This window comes from Halyomorpha halys, unplaced genomic scaffold, assembly GCF_000696795.3.
Source record: "Halyomorpha halys isolate HHAL.00 unplaced genomic scaffold, Hhal_1.1 Scaffold1067.1, whole genome shotgun sequence".
Taxonomy (NCBI): domain Eukaryota; kingdom Metazoa; phylum Arthropoda; class Insecta; order Hemiptera; family Pentatomidae; genus Halyomorpha; species Halyomorpha halys.
The window spans coordinates 120,667-128,011 of record NW_027109968.1 but is presented as its reverse complement, the minus strand read 5'-3'; positions in this window follow the sequence as shown (position 1 = coordinate 128,011).

The window sequence follows — 7,345 nt, the reverse complement described above, 5'->3', positions numbered from 1 at the left end:
ATCATTAAGAAAAATTCATGCTGTGATAGTGAAATAAAAGAAGTGAAGTTTCCGTATAAAAATATTGTATAACTAAAGAATTTCCATTAGATAAAAATAAAACCAAATGTTAGTCATCATAATAATCCTAATGAGAGAGGAAGAGCTCCGAAATCTTGGATGAGAATGATAAAAGAAATATAGAAACAATGGGGAAGAAGTGATTTAGAATATAATATTTCTACTAAATCTTTTTTTAAAAACTCAATTAAACAAATTGAGGGTGGCAATAAACCCAAAATTTATATGAATTTCATCAAATGCTTCGGAAACCAGATGAAGGGGCAAATACCATCTCCGCAATGTTTTGGTGAATATCAGGATAGGTGGCTCTCCACTGTTGTCTGGTCCTCGGTTTCTTTTTTTATTTCCTCATCAAACAGTAACATGATAATAATAACATTTTATGTTATTGGGTTTAGACGCGTATAAATGCTTTTCTGATATCAATTTCGAAGTTAGTATTGACAGAGTAGGAAAGATTTTTTTTCTGGACAGGTTAAGTACAGAATACCACAGGTAAGTGTACAGGTACCCTTTGATTTTTTTTTTAATTATAAATTCATCTTGAACTATATCTACTAATATACAGTAAATATGTTAACTAACTGTGATATAGTGAAAATACTTAAAGTAGTGCACATTAAAAAAAATTTCAATTAAAGTCAAAATATAGAATTGTTGATAAAAATCAAAAGGACAATGTAACTAATTATAGGATTTTTAATAGGAAAAGCCTGGAAACGTTGATGGAAAAATACATTTGAAATAAAGAAATTAGTCAGAAGGACTTTAAAAAAAAAAACACGCATTATGAGAAAACTATGTGAACCAATAGAAAACTAGAGATAAAATTGTATATATTAAAATAGCATAAAAGGAATTTTATATAGATTTTTCAGAAAAAAAACAAAAACATATCTGTCATTGAGAAATACAGTATGTTACAAATGTTAGAATTAGTAGTACATGAAATAAATAACGTTCAAATTTTATGTGAAAACATAATAGGAGCAGTCACAAAAAAATATTGAATTAATAGAAGTCCTGAGTTTGATCGCTGTTTTCATCACTGAGAAAAATTCAAAGCATATTTATTTATTCCACAACGTTTTATTAAAAAACAAGAAACACAGATTAGAGCAGATATTAGCCTACATAGGCATAAAACCTTTGACAATATATGTTGCAATAATCCCTATACTTTGGGATTATTAATCCTTTAAAATAGAAAAATACATAATAAATGGTGTCAATAAACTTATACATATTATTTCTACATAGAAAAAAAAGAAGCTTTATACCTCAATTGATTAAAATATGACTATATATTTTTTAACCAACAAGGTTATATTTACTTCCAAAGAGAAATTAAATAATCCCATAATACGGAGTGTTTGCATTATTTGAAAATATAATGAAATTAATGTCTGATTTTAAAACGAAGAATAGCTAGAAAAAAAAAAGACCCATTATTACTGATATAAATAAAATCCACTATTCCATTTATTTCGAATAAAAAACTTTTAACCCACTTTAAAAAAAAATGTTTTTTTAAAATTAAATGATATATGTATATATAGTTGACCTAAATATTGATATATAAGAAGATGGTCAGGGTTGCGATCAAAAGTGAAACAAAAATAGTTTACAACTATTTATTTTTTATTTATTTTATATTGGAAAATAAATAGTTGTAAACTATTTTTGTTTCACTTTTGACCGCAACCCTGACCATCTTCTTATACATTTAAATTAAATGAGTTGTTCTAAAAAAAAAAACTTCTCTCAAGCATTACAAAAAATATTCACAACTAAATGAACTAGCATCTCTTTCTCATATGAACAATTAGAATTACAAAATTATAATCATTGCTGTATTTGAAGAAACTCCCATTATTATTTATTTCGTCAGATGAGTTGTAAAACACAAACAGATAAATCCCATATCTGTCCAACTATTAATGAACATATTAGGCTAGTCATTCAAAAGATCAATTAATCCATAAAGACATCAGACAATATACAGACCGTAAAATTAAATTAAACAGAAAAATATAAAACGTCACTCAGAAAAAAAGATAATTGGAGTAGCAGATTAAGAATTAGGGATTATAGATTATTGTCCATAAAGGATTATACATTATAGCCCATAAAGGATTATACATTATTGTTCATAAAGGATTATATATTATACATTATTGTCCATGAAGGATTATACATTGATTCAACCTATTGTTTGCCTACGAATAGGGTTTTCCGATATTTATTCAATCCTAAATAGAAAAACCATATCAATTTTAACCAGGATGAGGATAAACCATGGTAGTACAAATCTCGGAATAACATTAAATACAGATTTTTACCTAAAAAGGTACCCAATATATGAGGCTGGGTGGACTCCAGAATCCACAGGGTTGACTCACGGCAACTAACTAAAACGGGCAACAAAAAAAATTTTCTCCCCAGGCGGATTCAAACCTTCGTCCAAGGTCCAGCCGGATTCGTCCTTATAACGTGCCTTACCACGGTGCCACCACCCTCCCCCTAATGTCAATTAATGGTATAAAGTGAATATTATTGCTTGGTTTTCACAAATAGATGAATTAACAACGTGAATGATTCAGAGGCACACTAAATTAATATTAAAACACATCTGAAATTAGGAACTATTTAAGATATAAAATTTTAGCTTCTGCCCTTAATTTATGGTTCATATCCGAATGTATTTAAATTATACAAAAAAAAACACTCAATGACAAACTAAACATCAGAGGATTCAGATTAAAACCGTTAATAACAGTCACTACTGAGCGAGGATAACAGAGTAATTTGGAAAATAACTGTTAAGTTATTTCAGAAGATTTTAATTCTTTAAAAACAAAATGAATATTGAAAATATAAATAGCATATTCTGAAACATATGTTAAGACCGGTTTGAAATTTATGCTAATTATTATAGCATTACGTAATTAGTAGGTCAATTTAGATTATATAATATCATTGGTTTGATAATTTTATAAAATAACAGCTGGTTACCCGTTATTCATACAGTAACCATCGATGAAATTAACTTTATCATACAGTTACCTTATTAAACAATAGAAAGGCTTTTATTAGTAATTTCCTTGTATTAAGTTTGAAGTACCAATAAATAATATATTAATTATAGATTGTATTAATCCGTAAGTATAAGGTTTTTAAGAGTTCTTGAACTGGAGAACCACCTAAAAAAAATGTTTGGGATGAAAAGCAGACTTTTAGAATTTTTTTGTTAAAAAGAACCAAAACGGCGCAAAAGACAAAAATAAAAGTTACAAACGGAAATGTGAGTTACTATTAGAAAGAAATATAAAAATAATTTTTTTTAAAAAAATGAATTATTGAGATTTGACTTTTGTTGTTCGCTGCATAATAAATTAATTTATTCTTTCATTGACGTAAATATTTACCTGAATCAAAATGAATTGCAAAAATGTTTTCAATTAAACGATTATCATTTTTGGTAAATTCATTGAATTACTGAATGAACCTGTTTAAAATTTAAATTAAAAACAATCCATTACAAAAGACTGATCTACATGACTGTTATAAGGCCTATCTGGAAATACGGAGTTGAGCTATGGGCTCCACTAAACCGTTGAATTCCTCCCGAATCCAATCACTACAGTCCAAAATCCTTCGTAAAATCCTTAATGCTCCTTACTTTGTCCCAAATCAAATCATCCATCAGGACCTCAATGTCCCCTATGTTGCCGATTTGGCCAGAACCGGATACCAATCCTTTCATGATAAACTTCCCGACCACCCAAACCAACTCGTTTCTAGCCTGGCCTTGAGATCTTCTCATCTAAAAATGTTTTTAGAGTTCTATCAATAGGTAGATTCTCTACATGTTTGTATCATGTCATTATATCGCTTACAGGAAATTTACTTGATGTACATATATTTATACAGTTGTAAATGGCAATAAAAAAATTTAAAAACAAATATTAGTAAATTGGCGGCCTTTTTATTTAAAATAAGGTCTATAAATAAATACACTGTAAACATTACTGCGCTTGGTTTTGTCAGGGTTGTTCTGTAAGGGAAACCACAGAGGAATATACTGTTCGGAGCAAAGTCGTATCAGCTCCTGAGTCCATGAGCTTTCTTATTATCTAAAGTCCTGTTGGGGAACCTGTATTACTTATAATAATTAAACATATATATTATAATTTACTTATATTATATGCGTTCATTCTTCTTTTCTAAGCGTTTCTACTTTTAGCATCTACCGTGTAAGAGCCGTTAACATACTAGAAGACCCTGTAGCAGTTTGAGACGCTCTTAGAGTCACTCGTCATTTCAAAAAGAGAAAGAAATATATTTTATACTCAACTGAAGTTAATAATACTATTTAATATGGAATTGAGCTCTGGGGCTCGACAAAACCATCAAATTCCTCCCGCATCCAATCCTTACAATCCAAAATCCTACGTAAAATCCTTGATGCTCCTTACTACGTTACCTATAAACTCATTTACAAAGACCTTAACATCCCATTCGTTGCAGATGTGGCCCATAACAGATATGCGTCTTTTCATTCAAAACTCCTTAACCATCCTAACTCATTAATTCTTCATCTTTCATCCTTAACAATTCCTGATAATCCTCCGAGGCGTCTGAAAAGAAGATGGCCACGGGACCTCCTAATTTAAATTAATGTTTGAAGTGTCACCAATGGTTGGTTCCTTCTCAAGATTTTCAAGTGTATATGAAACATACAACATATTTACTTATTGTATTTATTATTTGTACAGTTGTAAATCACATTAAATAAATTAAAAAAAAAAATTTAATATGATGCCTAGAAACATTATATGATGTTTCCGTTTAATTGACAATATGAATAAATATATATGGAAAATTATATGCAACAGAAAGCTCACCTAGTTATTTAAATCTAACGACTTTGTTTTTAAGTTTTCGAGGAATTATGTTATTTTTATTTATTTATTGACATTTACAACTGTACATAAAATACAAGTAAATTTGAAGTAAGATCATTATGGTAGGATAGAGGTATGTAGAGAAACTACCTATTGGTAGCACTCTTTAAACTTTTTTACAATATATGGTCTCGAGGCCATCTTTTCAAACGTTTCAGAGGATTGCCAGGAATGAAATAGGGTGCAAGGTTAGAAACTAGTGGCTTTGAGTGTTTAGGGAGTTTACATTGGAAGGATTGATATCTGGTTCGGGCAAGATCGGTTACATAAGATACATTAAAGTCTTTATGGATGATTCTATTTGTGAAAAACTAAGGATCATTGAGGATATTTGAAGGATTGGATACAAGAGGAATTCCAAGTTTTAGTGGAGCCTCAAAGCTCAACTCCGTATGTCCAGATAGGCCTTCTTATTGCCATGTAGATCAGTCTTTTGTCACGAATTGGAAGTTTAGACAGTTTTCCCAGTAAGTGCTGTAATAATCGGAATCGAACCTGTCTTTTCAGTCTTGTGTGAGGATTCCAAGTTAGTCGTTTGTCCAGATGAAGTCCAAGTTAGCGGATCTGTTCTATAGAGACAAGAGCAACATTATTAAAGTATACTGTAGGGCATTCAGATAATGTTATTTAAAAGTTAATTCGAGCATCTTTTGATCAAATAATATGAATTAGCAATGTCTTCACGATTGTTTACTGCATCTCATGATCAGTACAATCAACATTTTCTTCATTTTTGGAAAGATAATTTAATAATTTTAGGAACAATTCATCTGACAACACATATAATTTAAAATCTTCTCTTTTTCCCTAAACAGAACTACCAAAAAAACCATAACATCTTAAAATCTTTTATAGATTATATTTAGATACCAACATTACATTTTTTTAATTTCATTTAGGCTTAATTTTAAAATATCTAAATAATTTTAAGTGTGCGTTTTCACACGACGTTTTACATCAAATATTTATCCAGAACAATAGCTAACTAATTAAATACACCGATGTTTCTTTTCTTAACCACACCTCTCACAGAAAGAGTCTGTACAAACTATCTCACGTCTTCTTACCCACTGCTTGTGAAATTCAACTTTCCCGAGAGTACATTCAGTGCAGAAGCTTATTAACTCCAATGTAATTTTAATTAATGCAACTTCTAAACTATGTTCAAGAACAAAGGCACCATATTATAATCCATTGTTTTCTGGGCACGCTACACTGACATTCATGATTAAAAAAAAAAAAAGATCTTTTAGATTTTATATCGTAGCCTGTTTGAAGATTCCGATCCATAATGAATTATTGACGAATACTTATAATATATCAACTATTCATTTTATTTTGTGAAGGTAACTCAATTAAAACGGCTCTAAAAATAAAATAATTAAAATAGATATACCTCTGTAGGAAGGAGTGATATAATAAATAACAAATATTTTTTTCATTATATTAATATATACTATAACTAGTTTCCATGCTCAATATTAAAACAGTTAATATGGATTCTACCGAGAGTCAAACTCTCTTCAGGCCATAATGTAATTCCTTACCCATATTCATCTGTAAAACTTCCTTGTTACCCTCATTTAAACATGAACTATATATCCATCTCCTAGTCTATCAAACTTCCGTGAACTTGTGAATAATAGGAAACATTAGAAGCATAGATAAATGAGTATTTTCGTTCAAATTTTATTTTAATTAAATATTGTTATGGATTCATTCAATTATGTTCAAAAGTTAATGTAGCCAGACGGTGGTAAAGTTGTTTCTAATTGTTATTCTTAGGGTACCAAGTGTCCATGAATAAAGATTTATTTTCATTCAAATGTATTTATTTAAGTAACGATTCATGGATTAATTTTATTTAAAATTTAAAAAGAACCTTATCACATGTAAATTTGTTAGTTAATTTCTTTATATATAACGACCTCTTAGACATTTCCAACAAGTTTTTCCAATAAACTTCTATATGAATGGAAATTTGATACAGATAGCGAATATGATAAAGAAATCATAAACCGGAACAACACATAATATTGGTAATGCGATAGGCGGATTTAAAAAATTCTGGATTATTAAGTTACTAGAGCCATTTATTCATTTACTGTTCAATTTAAAAAAATTTATAATTTAACATTAAATATGCGTTAAAATGAAATATGAAAAAAACATGGATCTATTCCATGAAACGTTAAATTACAAATAAATAGTTTTTTCATTATTCGCATACCTTTCTTGACCCCGACCTGGACGACTACTAATATAAAAGAATCTGTACTTGTCAGTAAAACAGTTTTGATATACTCCATTTATTA